This window comes from Heterodontus francisci, chromosome 15 (assembly GCF_036365525.1).
Source record: "Heterodontus francisci isolate sHetFra1 chromosome 15, sHetFra1.hap1, whole genome shotgun sequence".
NCBI lineage: Eukaryota > Metazoa > Chordata > Chondrichthyes > Heterodontiformes > Heterodontidae > Heterodontus > Heterodontus francisci.
Window position 1 is genome coordinate 13490233 of NC_090385.1, and position 13882 is coordinate 13504114.

General features: G+C 42.5%; 1 protein-coding gene across 3 annotated transcripts in view; it reads right to left on the minus strand.

Moving 5' to 3' along the window:
- commd5 (COMM domain containing 5) overlaps nt 1–5756 on the minus strand; it is a 56383-nt gene extending 50627 nt beyond the window's left edge. For all 3 annotated transcript variants that reach the window (XR_010976423.1, XM_068047126.1, XM_068047124.1), the window contains exon 1: nt 5654–5756. The gene's annotated coding sequence lies outside the window, so the exon portion shown is untranslated. The remainder of the gene's footprint in view (nt 1–5653) is intronic.
- Nucleotides 5757–13882: the final 8126 nt, after the last annotated feature.

The window sequence follows — 13882 nt, forward strand, 5'->3', positions numbered from 1 at the left end:
TTTTCAGCTGCTTCAATGACCTTCTCTTCATCATAAGGTCTGAAGTGGGAATGTTTGCTGATGATTGCACAATATTCAACATTTGCAACTCCTCAGATACTGGAGCAGCCTGTGCAGAGATGCAACAAGGTCTGGACAACATTCAGGCTTGGGTTGATAAATGGCAAGTAACATTCATGCCACATAATGACCACCTCCAACAAGAGAGAATCTAACCACCTCCCCTTGACATTCAATGGCATTACAAATCGCTGAATCCTCCACTATCAACATCCTGGGGGCTACCATTGACTAAAAACTGAACTGCAGCAGCCACATAAATACTATGGCTACAAGAGCAGATCAGAGGCTAGGAATTCTGTGGTGAGTAACTCACCTCCTGACTCCCCAATGCCTGCCCACCATCTACAAGGGACAAGTCAGGAGTGTGATGGAATACTCTCCACTTGCTAGGTGCAGCTCCAACAACACTGAAAGAAGCTTGACCCCATCCAGGACAAAGCAGCCTGCTTGATTGGGACCCATCCATCACCATTAACTCCCTTCACCACTGACGCACAGTGGCAGCAGTGTGTACCATCTACAAGATGCACTGCAGCAACTCACCACACTTCCTTCGACAGCACCTGCCAAACCCACAACGTCTACCACCCAGAAGGACAAGGGCAGCAGATGCATGGGAACACCACTGCCTGCAAGTTCCCTCCAAGTCACACACCATCCTGACTTGGAACTATATTGGCGTTCCTTCACTGTCGCTGGGTCAAAATCCTGGAACTCCCTTCCTAACAGCACTGTGGGTGTACCTACCTCACATGGACCGCAGTGGTTCAAGCCAGCAGCTCATCACCACCTTCTCAATGGCAATTAGGGATGGACAATAAATGCTGGCCTAGCCAGAAACTCCCACACCCCATATACAAACAGTCCAGCTCTGTTAAGTTTTAGTTTAGTTTAGTTATACAGCACTGAAACAGGCCCTTCAGCCCACCGAGTCTATGCCGACCATCAACCACCCATTTATACTAATCCTACACTAATTCCATATTCCTACCACATCCCCACCTGTCCCTATATTTCCCTACCACCTACCTATACTAGGGGCAATTGCTAATGGCCAATTTACCTATCAACCTGCAAGTCTTTGGCATGTGGGAGGAAACCGGAGCACCCGGAGGAAACCCACGCAGACACAGGGAGAACTTGCAAACCCCACACAGGCAGTACCCAGAATTGAACCCGGGTCGCTGGAGTTGTGAGGCTGCAGTGCTAACCACTGCGCCGCCCCAGCAAATCTGAATAGATGAGTTAGGAGAGCATATGGATCAAAACTAGTGGCTCAGGTCATGCCTCCTTGTTCTGTTTTCCAGCACCACCCGCCACCCCAACAGAGGGAATAGTGTCTATCTACCCTTTGAATCCTTAAATCATTTTCAATACCTCAACTAAATCTTCTAAACACAGGGAATACAAGCTTAGACAATGCAACTGGTCAGCATAATTTAATATTTTTAGCTTTGGTATCATTCTTATACATTCTCATGGGTGTTCTAATGTGATCCATTCCATTTGCTTCAAATTTTTTGTTTAAAGTCTAAAAGAAATTTCTATTTTAATTCATGCCTGTGGCGCTTATAACATTCAAACGTCTGTGCAAGTGGGAATGCAACCTGAACTACATAGATTTTACACATTTCATAATCACTGCTACTCAACAGCATTCAATGAAATCAAGTCACCTGCACTCACACCTGAATCATAAAACACCAATCGAACTTAAAACATCCACTGGGTTCATCAGACTATGGTTCTAAGGGTTAACCTGATGGCATGATAAGAACGCAGGAAGGTACAGGGCACAAACATCCATTCAGTCCACCTGACCAGCCCCAAAAAGATCTATGGAATCCTTGCAGCAATTGTAAAAATCAAAGGTGCACTTTGTAGAGATTTGGGGGGGGGAGAAAAGAGAAGAGAGAGAAAGGGAAGGGGGGAATGAAATGGTTTACTCCAGTTCCAGAATGTGAGTAACTGTAACCAAGACTTTCTCCCCCTCACCCCACCTATAAACAATCTTTGGTTATTCATTCTCAGGACATGCACGTCACTAAAAAGTCCAGCACTTTGCCCATTCCTCTTTACCCTTGGAAAGGTGGCAGTGAGCCTTCTTGAACTGCTGCAGCTCCTGTGGTGAAGGTGTTTCCTTGATGCTGTCAGTTAGTGAGTTCCACAATATTGACACAGTGGCCATGAAGGAATGGTCATATACGTCCAAGTGAGGATGGTGTGCTATTTTGGGAGGGGCACTCAGAGGTGATGGGTGTTTGCCTGCAGCTGCTGCCCTCATCTTTTGAGTCAAGTGAATGGTCATAAAATTTAGGACTTGTCCATACACTTATGATAGTTTACGTGCTAACATGATTGTTTGCTGTATAAAACCTAGGAGAGGTAGAGTTATCTCTTTAGATGCAATTGGCAATCCAGGTATAAACTGTGCTTGATTGAGAGTTGAATTTTTTGCTCAAGTTGTGCTCAAACTCATTTGCATATCAAATGCAAATACCTCCATGAACCAGTGAAATTGGTTTTAGAACGTAATTATTAATTTTATCTTCATTTTAAAATATTCATGATTAATACAGCTAAAAATGAGATAATCACAAAAAATAAGCATTTCAAATCAGTGTCAATCCACTATCGGTGAGTAACTCAACTTCAAATAACTGAAAATGACTTTTAAAAAACCATGGAGCGCTATTTACTGGTTACATTGATGTAGTCCTCTGTTTCTTAGTAATTTTTTTTCATATTTAAAAGCTTTTAAAAAGGTGTCTGTATCCTGGTGCCTATTAAATCCACATATTAAGAGCCTCCTGGAACACCTGCAAACGAGCACAATTAGCAGAAACTTGCTATGGTGATGACTTCAATCTTGGGATAAGGCCAATTTTCTGGGCAGGACCACCTTCTAGTGTAATTTATTTTAAACTAACAAATAGTACAGAAACTCGATTTGTGCCAAGCATAATTCACACTTGAGATTCCTCAATCTTTTGAGTTGGTTTGGCTGATTTTGGGTGAATTGTGCTGGAAGAAAAATTCAACCTAGTAGAAACATGACCCCTCAGTCTTGTTATCCTAGTTCAGCAGCATTTTCTTCAAAACAGTCAAAACCAAGCTACTGAAAACTCCACAGAGTTGCTGCTGCTCTGCTATGAACTGCTCACTCGCCCTACAAACACACCACATTTACCCAAGTCAGGAGAACTTAGACACAGATTAGCAAGAACGAGGTTTAGGGACCATTGATGCACAGGATTACTGATAAAGCATAGCCAACTCAACTCCCACGACTTACAAGCACAAAGCACTGGTAAGCTACCCTGGCTCATTTATCATCTGAGATGATCTCACTCACTGGGTACTGACAAAGAATTATCGAGAACCAAGAGAATCCCAACCCCCAGTGACAGGAACAGTAGCAGAGTGGTTATGTTACTGCATTAGTAACCCAGAAGCCTAGACTAAAGAGACACGAGTTCAAATCCCACCACGGCAGCTGGGAAATTCAAATGCAATTAAATAAAATAAGGAATAAAAAGCTCGTCTCAGTAATGGTGACCCACAAGACTAGTGAATTGTTGTGAAAACCCATCTGGTTCACTCAATGCCCTTTAAGGAAGGCAACCTGCCTTCAGGCCTATATGTGACTCCAGATCCACAGCAGTGTGTTTGACTCTTAACTGTCCTTTAAAGTGGCCCTACAAGACACTCAGTTGTATTCAAGGTGGCTCACCACAACCTCTCGATGGGCAGTAAATGCTGGCCTTGTTAGTGAATGAATAAAATGACAGATCAAAAGCTCCAGATCTAAACAACTCAGGACAGTTGGTAAAGTATCCTGACTTGGCTATCAAATTATGAACCTGCCATCACCAAGCCTAACCTCTCATGGCAAAGAGTCTCTATTGATAGTGCCCCTTCAAAACAACACTCATTACTCATTGGTCATTGGACCACTGACAATTTCAGTCCTCTCTTGCCACTTTCTTGGAATTCCTCACGAGCAGGATGATGGTTGGCAGAACTAAGTATAACATGAGCAAGTGCCTCATCACCAATCTTGACCACAGCATGCATGCAACCCACGCAATTGTGGTCCCAGCATTGAGAGCATTTCAGCAACAACTGTTTGTCTACCTTGACTGTGTTGTAGAGAAGCAAAGAACGCACCATATATATGACTGAGTGTTCACATACCCAGTCTCCAGGTGATGCCTCCAACTGACTCCATTGCTTTAAGATGGTGATTAGACTGCACTACATCCTTGGCCAAGTCAGACAACACAAAGGTTGCTGCAATTAAGTCATCACACATACTTGCATCTTAAAGAATCCTTCAAAACTCCAGGCAAAAATGCATAACTCTCACAAGACATCACAAAGCTTCTATCTATCAATATTCTCACCATCATGTTAACTGACATCTGCAAGTGATTATTTGCAGTATCCTCACTTCAACCAGCACATTCTGATCTGATGGTGATGTGCACTACATAAACTGCAACACAAGCGATAATTCACCCTCCCCACTGGTGTCCTAATTGCCGACTGTTAATTTCAAACCAATGCTCTTCACACTACAGCTATCACTTTGCACTCATGGTGCATTGACATTGGACATGTGAAGTTAGCATCACTGCCCAACATGACAGCAGAACGAGGACCCAGGCTCCCTGAAGGGAGTCTCTTATAATACAACACTTCAGAAATACTTCATTGGCTGTTGAAGCTGGAGGTCAATTGAAAATTTCAACTGAAGATTGAAAGATTTTCATTAGATAAGGGTATCAATGGCTACAGAACCATTGCCAATTAATAAAGATACAAACTGAATAGCAGTTCGTGGGGATGAATGGCCGATTGCTGTTCCCACATTCCTAAAGGGCTTTGAAGCATCCTGAGGCCATGAAGAGCACTATAAAAACACAAGTCCTTTCTCTCCTTACTTGGGCAATTTGCAACTTCACACCCAATTTGCACTGTAGAAATTTAAAACATTTTAAAAGAAAATCCTGCATCTACATAGTGCCTTTCATGACATCCCAAAATACTTCACAGTTATTGAAATACGTTTGAAGTGTAGTCACTGTTATAATGTAGAAAACAACTGCCAACAAGATAATCTGTTTTTTTTGTAATGTTGATTGATATCTAAATATAGGCCAGGACACCAGGGAGACCTCCCCTGCTGTTCTTTAAAACATTGCCATGGGATCTTTGACATCCACCCAAGCAAGCAGACAAAGATTCAGATCAATATTTCAGCTGAAAGACAGCACCTCTGGGCAGCAGTCCCTCAGTCCTGCACTGGGGTGTCAGCATAGATACCCAGAACCTAGAGACCGAGAACCAAAACTGACACCTGGTCTTATTAGAGAGCCAGAAACAGCTCCCCCTCAATAGTAAACATGGAACATAAATACAGGGCCAGGGGGCGTCATATAGTCCCAGGGCCCTGAAAACTGATACTCAGGGTGGTCCCTGGACACAGTGACGGCAAGCCCCTACACCGGGGGAATTCAGGCCTGACAGGAGCAGTCGGCGAAACCAACTTTAACCATAACCGAGAACATAAAATAGCTGCACTTACTCGCCGCAATTGCCTTGCAACACTCCCGGCTCCCATTCACTTCACACCCGCTCGGCCCCTACACACAGACCGCACATCCGCCCCGCAACTGACCTCACTTCCTTCCCAGCTGTCCCCGACAGACAAACCACACTTCCGCCCCGCAACTGACCTCACTTCCTTCCCAGCCGTTCCCCCGACACATCAAAGGAACTTCTGCCCCGTACCTGACCTCACTTCCCCTACACAAACAGACCGTACTTCCGTTCCGCCCCGCACCTGACTTCACTTCCGCCTTCGGGCCTCCATAATCCTTAATACAACTGGGTTCCGCTCCTTCTGTTTGTGTAGAAAGTGATTTAGCACTTCCCAGGTTAAATTAACAATCCCACCTTAAGCATTATGTGCCAAAGAAAACCCTTTTGAAGGGTAAATGATTTCTTCTCAATGAGCAGGCAATTAAGAAATTAACCAATTTAAGTATATGGAGCTATGAAACAGCAAGCATTGGTAGGAACAGTTCTGATGAAAGGTCACGACCTGAAATGTTAACTCTGCTTCTCTCTCCACAGCTGCTGTCAGACTTGCTGAGTATTTCAAGAACTTTTTGTTTTTATTTCAGATTTCCAGCATCTGCAATATTTTGTAAAGACTGGTAGGAGTTGTTTATAGGCCACCAGACAGGAGTGGTAGTGTGGGGTATGGTATTAAGCAGGAGATTAGAGAAGCATGTGGCAATACAGTAATCGTGAGTGACTTCAATTTGCATATAGAACCGTAGAACCATAGAAAAATTACAGCAGAGAAGGAGGCCATTCAGCCCGTCGTGTTCGTGTCGGCTGGAAAAAATTAGCCGCCCAATCTAATCCCGCCTTCCAGCACCTGGTCCATGGCCTTGCAGGTTACAGCACTGCAGGTGCATGTCCAGGTATCTTAGAAAAGAGTTGAGGGTTTCTGTCTCCACCACTGATCCCGGCAGTGAATTCCAGATACCCACAACCCTCTGGGTGAAAAAGTTTTTCCTCATGTCCCCTCTAATCCTTCTATCAATCACCTTAAATCTCTGTCCCCTGGTAATTGACCTCTCCGCTAGGGGAAACAAGTCCTTCCTATCTACTCTATCTAGGCCCCTCATAATTTTGTACACCTCAATTATGTCACCCCTCAGCCTCCTCTCTTCTAAGGAAAACAACCCTTGCCTATCCAATCTTTCCTCATAGCTGCAACTTTCAAGCCCTGGCAACATTCTTGTAAATCTCCTTTGTACTATCTCCAGAGCAATTAGGTCCTTTCTGTAATGTGACCAGAACTGTATGTAATACTCCAACTGTGGCCTAATCAGCATTTTATACAGTTCCAGCATTACATCCCTGCTTTTGTATTCTATACCTTAGCCAATAAAGGAAAGCATTCCATATGCCTTTACCATACCACTTTACCTGTCCTGCCACCTTGAGGGACCCGTGGACATGCACTCCAAGGTCTCTCACTTGTTCTCCCCCTTAATATCCTATTTATTGTGTATTCCCTTGCTTTATTTGCCCTCCCCAAATGCATTACCTCACACTTCTCTGGATTGAATTCCATTTGCCACTTTTCCGCCCACTCAACCAAACCATTGATATCATTCTGGAGTCTACGGCTATCCTATTCACTAACAACTACATGGCCAATTTTTGTGTCATCAGCGAATTTCCCAATCATGCCTCCCACAATCCAAATCATTAATATATACCACAAACAGCAGGGGACCCAACACTGAGCCCTGTGGAACGCCACTGGAAACAGCTTTCCATTCACAAAAGCATCTGTTGACTACTACCCTTTGTTTCCTAACCCTGAGCCAATTCTGGATCCAACCAGCCACATTCACCTGTATCCCATGGGCTTTCATTTTACTGACCAGTCTGCCATGTGGGACCTTGTCAAAATGCCTTACTAAAATCCATGTAGACCACATCCACTGCACTACCCTCATCAATCCTCCTTATTACTTCCTCAAAAAACTCAATTAAGTTAGTAAGACATGACCTTCCCCTATTAAATCCATGCTGACTATCCCTGATTAATCCGTGCCTTTCTAAGTGGCAGCTTAACCTGTCCCTCAGAATTGATTCTAACAATTTACCCACCACTGAGGTCAGACTGACTGGCCTATAATTATTTGGCCTATCCCTCACACTCTTTTTAAATAATGGTACAACGTTCGCAGACTTCCAATCGTCTGGTACCTTGCCTCTATCTGTGAGGATTTGAAGATGATCCTCAGCTCACCTGCTATTTCCTCCCTGGCTTCCTTCAACAATCTGGATGCATTCCATCTGGCTCTGGCGATTTATCCACTTTCAAGGATGTTTAGTACTTCCTCTCATGCTTATCGTATCTAATATTTCACACTCCTATAACTACAATATCTGCACCAACCCTCTCCTTTGTGAAGACAGAGACAAAAAACTCATTAAGAGCCCTGCCCATATCTTCTGCATCCACGCATAAGTTTCCTTGTACATCTCTGATAGGCCCTACACTTTCCTTAATTATCCTCTTGCTCTTAATGTACTGATGAAGCATCTTTGGGTTTTCCTTGATTTTACCTGTCAATAATTTTTCATGTCCTCTCTTTGCTTTTCTAATTTCCTTTTTTACTTCACCCCTGCATTTTCTATACTCCTCCAGGCTTTCTAAAATATTAAGATTTTTGTGATCATCATAAGCTTTTTTCTGCTTTAACTCTAAGCTTCTAGATAACCAGGAGGCTCTAGATTTGGCAGTACCACCCTTTATCTTTGTGGGGACATGCCTACACTGTGCCTATAGTATCTCACTTTTGAATGCCTCCCACTGGTTTGCCACTGATTTTCCTTCTAATACCTGTATCCAGTCCACTTTTGCCAGGTCACCTCTCAGTTTTGTAAAATTTGCCTTCCCCCTATTTAGAACCTTTACTCCTGTTTCATCTTTGTCCTCCATGATTATGCTAAAACTAACTGTATTATGTTCACAACCTCCAAAAAGGTCACCCACTGATACTTCATCCACTTGCCCAGCTTCATTACCGAAGACTAAATCTAGAATTGCGTTCCCTCTTGTTGGGCTTGTTACCTGCTGGCTAAAAAAGTTCTCTTGGTATTGGGCAACAATATAGGATTAATTAATGACCTCATAGTTAAGGCACCCCTAGGTAGCAGCAATCATAATATGATTGAATTTTACATTCAGTTTGAGGAAGAGAAGAGTGGGTCCAAGACTAGTGTTTTAAACTTAAATAAGGGCAATTATGAGGGCATGAAAGCAGAGCTAGCTAAAGTGAACTGGCAAATCAGGTTAAGGGATCGATCAATAGAGATGCAGTGGCAGACATTTCAGGGTTTATTTCAGAATACACAGAATAGATACATTTCAATGAAAAAGAAAAATTCCAAGGGTGGGACCCGCCATCTGTGGTTAACTAGAACAGTTAAAGATAGTATCAAACTTAAAGAAAAAGCCTATAATTGCGCAAAGATGGGAGGCAGGTTAGAAGATTGGACAAAATATAAAAAACAGCAATGAAGGATTATAAGATTGATAAAGAAGGTAAAATTAGAGTATGAGACAAAGCTAGCTAGAAATATAAAGACAGATAGTAAGAGTTTCTATAGATATTTAAAAAAGAAAAGTTAACAAAGTGAGCGTCGGTCCTATAAAAAATGAGTCTGGGGATTTAATAATGGATAATAAGGAGATGGCAGATGAATTGAACAGATATTTTGCATCGATCTTCACTATTGAGGATACAAGTAACATTCCAGTAGTAGCTGTAAATCAGGAAATGGAAGGGAGGGAGGAACTCAAGAAAATTACAATCACCAGGGAAGTGGTACTGAACAAATTGTTGGAACTGCGGGCTGACAAGTCCCTGGGTCCTGATGGACTTCTTCCAAGTCATAGAGTTATACATCACAGAAACAGGCCCTTTGGCCCATCGTGTCTCTGCCGGCCATCAAGCACCCAACTATTCAGGTCCCATTTTCCAGCACTTGGCCCGTAGCCGTGTATGTTTTGGCGTTTCAAGTGCTCATCTAAATACTTATTAAATGTTGTGAGGGTTCCTGCCTCTACCATCTCTTCAGGCAGTGCGTTCCAGATTCCAACCACGCTCTGAGTGAAAATTTTTTCCTCAAATCCCCTCTAAACCTCCTGCCCCTTACCTTAAATCTATGCCCCCTGGGTATTGACCCCTCTGCTAAGGGAAAAAGTTGCTTCCTATCTAACCTATCATGCCTCTCATAATTTTGTATACCTCAATCATGTCCCCCCTCAGCCTTCTCTGCTCTAAGGAAAACAACCCTAGCCTTTTCAGTCTCTCTTCATAGCTGAAATGCTCCAATCCAGGCAACATCCTGGTGAATCTCCTCTGCACCCTTTCCAGTGCAATCACATCCTTCCTATAGTGTGGTGCCCAGAACTGTACACAGTACTCCGGCTGTGGCCTAACTAGTGTTTTATACAGATCCATCATAACCTCCCTGCTCTTATATTCTATGCTTCGGCTAAGAAAGGCAAGTATCCCATATGCCGTCCTAACCATCTTATCTACCTGTGCTGCTGCCTTCAGTGATCTATGGACAAGTACACCAAGGTCCCTCTAACCCTCTGTACTTCCTAATGTCCTACCATCCAATGTATATTCCGTTGCCTTGTTAGTCCTCAAAATGCATCACCTTACACTTCTCAGGATTAAATTCCATTTGCCACTGCTCCGTCCATCTTACCAGCCCATCTATAACGTCCTGTAATCTAAGGCTTTCCTCCTCACTATTTACGACACCAAGGATATTAAAAGAAGTGGCTAGTGAGATAGTTGATGCATTAGTTTTAATTTTCCAAAATTCCCTAGATTCGGGGAAGGTTCCTTTAGATTGGAAAATAGCGAATGTAACTCCTTTATTCAAAAAGGGAGGAAGACAAAAAGCAGGAAACTACAGCTTAACATCTGTCTTAGGAAAAATGTTAGAAGCTATTATTAAAGATGTTACAGCAGGATATTTAGAAAAATTCAAGGTAATCAGACAGAGTCAACATGGTTTTGTGAAAGGAAAATCATATTTAACCAATTTATTGGAGTTCTTTGAGGGAGTTACATGTGCTGTGGATAAAGGGGAACCGGTGGATTTACTGTACTTAGATTTCCAGAAGGCATTTGATAAGGTGCCACATCAAAGGTTATTGCAGAAAATAAAAGCTCATGGTGTAGGGGGTAACATATTGGCATGGATAGAAGATTGGTTAGCTAACAGGAAACAGAGAGTAGGTGTAAATGGGTCATTTTCTGGTTGGCAGGATGTAACGAGTGGTGTGCCACAGGGATCTATGCTGGGGCCTCAACTTTTTACAATTTATATAAATGACTTAGATGAAGGGACCGAAGGTATGGTTGCTAAATTTGCTGATGACACAAAGTTAGGTAGGAAAGTAACTTGTGAAGAGGACGTAAGGAGGCTACAAAGGTATATAGACAGGTTAAGTGAGTGGGCAAAGACCTGGAAAATGGGGTATAATGTGGGAACTTGTGAAATTGTCCACTTTGGCAGGAAGAATTTAAAAAAAGCATATTATCTAAATGGTGAGAGATTGCAGAGCTCTGAGATGCAGAGGGATCTGGGTATCCGAGTGCATGAATCGCAAAAGGTTAGTATGCAGGTACAGCATGTAATTAAGAAAGCTAATAGAATGTTATCATTTATCGCGAAGGCAATTGAATACAAAAGTAGGGAGGTTATGCTTCGGCTATACAGGGCATTGGTGAGACCACATCTGGAGTACTGTGTACAGTACTGGTCTCCTTATTTAAGGAAGGATGTAAATGTGTTGGAGGCAGTACAGAGAAGGTTTACTAGACTGATACCTGGAATGGGTGGGCTGTCTTATGAGGAAAGATTGGATAGGCTAGGCATGTATTCGCTGGAATTTAGAAGAGTAAGAGGCGACTTGATTGAAACATATAAGATCCTAAGGGGTCTTGAAGGATGGATGTGGAAAGGATGTTTCCCCTTGTGGGAGAATCTCGAACTAGGGTCACTGTTTCAAAATAAGGGGTCGCCCGTTTAAATCAGAGATGAGAAATTTTTTCTCTCAGAGGGTCGTGAGTCTTTGGAATTCTCTTCCTCAAAAGGCAGTGGAAGCAGAGTCTTTCAATATTTTTAAGGCAGAGGTAGATAGATTCTTGATAAGCAAAGGGGTGGAAGGTTATCGGGAGTACGCGGAAATGTGGAGTAATCAGTTCAGCAATGAACTTATTGAATGGCGGAGCAGGCCTGAGGGGTTGAGGGGCCTACTCCTGCTCCGAACTTTTATGTTCTTGAACGCAGTTCAAGACTTTTGTTCCCTCTGTGCTCTTCACACTGTTTGCATCCCAGTTGATATTGGGGTAGTTGAAATCCCCAACTGTTATTGCCCTATAGATTTTGCACTCAGGAATTTGCCTACATATTTGTTCTTCTATCTCCCTCTCTATTTGGGGGTCTATAGTACACTCCTAGTAGTGTGGCTGCCCCTTTTTTATTTCTGAGCTCCACACATATGGCCTCGTTTGATGATTCATTTAGCATATCATCCCTCCTCAAAGCTGTTATTGATTCCTTAACAAATAATGCTACAGCCTCTCCTTTTTATCTCCCTCTCTATCCTGCTTGAAAACTCTATATCCAGGGATGTTGAGCTGCCATTCCTGCCCCTCTTTAAGCCAAGTTTCCTTTATAGCAACAATATCGTGTTGCCATGTGTCTATCTGTGCCCTCAGCTCAATGGCTTTTTTTGCTGTACTCCTTGCATTTTAATAAATGCCAAATTCCTGTGCTGCACACTTTTTAACCTTTGCTTCTTCTGTCTTTCAGAGTCGCTCGCTAATTTTCTGTCTCCTGTTCACTGCCCTGAAATTTGTCCTAACTAAGACTGCGCTCAGGTTCCCATCCCACTGCCAAGCTAGTTTAAACCATCCCCAAAAACACTAGCAAACTTTCCTGCAAGGATATTTGTCCCAGTCCTGTTCAGGTGCAGACCGTCTGGCTTGTACAGGTTCCACCTTCCCTAGAACCAGTCTCAATGCCCCATAAATCTGAAGCCCTCCCTCCTGCACCATCTCTCCAGCCATGCATTCATCTGGTGTATTTTCCTATTTCTATACTCACTAGTAATAACTAATAACTAGTATTAACTCCCTAAACTCAGCCTGCAGGACCTCATCCCAATATAGACGGGGTAAACCTAATGAGCACTAATGCTATGGAGGACAAGTTTCTGGAGTGTGTTAGGGATGGTTTTCTAGAGCAGTATGATGAGGAACCAACTGGAGAACACGCTATTTTAGATCTAGTATTTTGTAATGAGAAAGGGCTAATTAGTAATCTTGCTGTAAAAGAACCTTTAGGGATGACCATAATATGATAGAATTTTACATTATGTTTGAAAGTGAGGTAGTTGAATCTGAAGCCAGGGTGTTAAATTTGAACAAAGGAAATTATGAAGGTATGAGGGGCAAATTAGCTGAGGTGGATTGGGAAAATACATTCAAAGGTATGACAGTACATAGGCAATGGGTAGTCTTTAAAGAAATATCACATAATTTACAGAAACTATACATTCCTTCAAGGCACAAACATTCCAAATGTAAAGACAGTCAACCATGGATAACAAAGGAAGTTAAGGATTCTATAATATTAAAAGAAAAGGCCAATAACGTTGCCAGAAATTGCAGTAAACCTGAGGATTGGGAGGATTTTAGAACACAGCAAAGGAGGACCAAGAAACTGATAAAGAAAGGGAGAATAGAATATGAATGTAAGCGAGTAAAAAACACAAAAATGGACTGTAAAAGCTTCTACAGGTACTTAAAAAGGAAACGTTTGGCTCAGACAAATGTGGGTCCAGTACAGGCAGTCAGGAGAATTTATAATGGAGAATAGAGAAATGGCAAAGAAGCGAAATGATTACTTGTGTCTGTCTTCACTGAGGAAGATACAAGAAATCTCCCAGAAATAGAGATCCAAGGGATTAGTGGGAATGAGGAATTGAAGGAAATTGATATTTGTAAGAAGGTTGTATTGGAGAAATTAGTGGGGCTGAAGGTTGATAACGTCCCCAGGACCTGATATTCTGCATCCCAGAGTGTTGAAAGAGGTAGCTATGGAGATAGTGGATGTATTGATAATCATCTTCCAAAGTTCTATAGATTCTGGAATGGTTCCTGCAGATTGGAAGGTAGCAAATGTC